General features: G+C 56.1%; 1 protein-coding gene across 1 annotated transcript in view; it reads right to left on the reverse strand.

The window, feature by feature from the left end:
- Positions 1 to 772, reverse strand: part of LOC119586687 (splicing factor 3A subunit 2-like) — a 25,020-nt gene that overhangs the window by 16,619 nt on the left and 7,629 nt on the right. The window lies entirely within an intron of this gene.

Genomic DNA, 772 nt, shown 5'->3' on the forward strand with positions numbered 1-772 from the left:
AAAAAAGAGAGAAGAATGGGAGGAGGAAGAGGAGAAAGAGGGAGGAGAGAAACAGAGAGAAGGGGGAACAGGAGAGAGATATTGAGGGAGAGAAAGAGGAGAGAAATGAGGAAAAGGTAGGGAGGAAGAGAAGGAGGGCGAGAGGAAAAGAGAAGGGAGAGAAGGAAGATCAGAGAGACGAAAGAGGCAAATGAGAGAACGGAAAGGGAGAAACAGGGAGAATGGCTGGGGGAAGAGAGGAGACGGAGGAGAGGAGGAGAGAGAGTGAGGCAGCTAGAGAAGAGGCTGCAATGAGGCCACGATGGATGAGTGAATGAGTGAATGTCGTTTTTTTATGTCTGCTGAACAGTCCTGGAAAATTGATTCAGGCGCGGTTGTCAGGAAAATGTCTATCTAACAATTTAAAAGTGTCTGGATAAGTAGGAAAAATGTGAGGTGTGGGGGTGGAGCCAGGGGGTGAGGGGGTGGAGCCAGTGGGTGTGGAGCCAGGGTAAGGGAGGGGTGGAGCCAGGGTAAGGGAGGGGTGGAGCCAGGGTAAGGGAGGGGTGGAGCCAGGGGAAGGGAGGGGTGGAGCCAGGGGAAGGGAGGGGTGGAGCCAGGGTAAGGGAGGGGTGGAGCCAGGGGAAGGGAGGGGTGGAGCCAGGGGAAGGGAGGGGTGGAGCCAGTGGGGGTGAGGGGTGGAGTCAGGGTGGTGGGTTGTGAAGCCAGGGGGGGGGGGTCAGTCTCTGCTGCCTTTTACGGGCTTTACGTGTCACAGGGCATGCCTTCTCTT

This window comes from Penaeus monodon, chromosome 21, assembly GCF_015228065.2.
Source record: "Penaeus monodon isolate SGIC_2016 chromosome 21, NSTDA_Pmon_1, whole genome shotgun sequence".
Lineage (NCBI taxonomy): Eukaryota > Metazoa > Arthropoda > Malacostraca > Decapoda > Penaeidae > Penaeus > Penaeus monodon.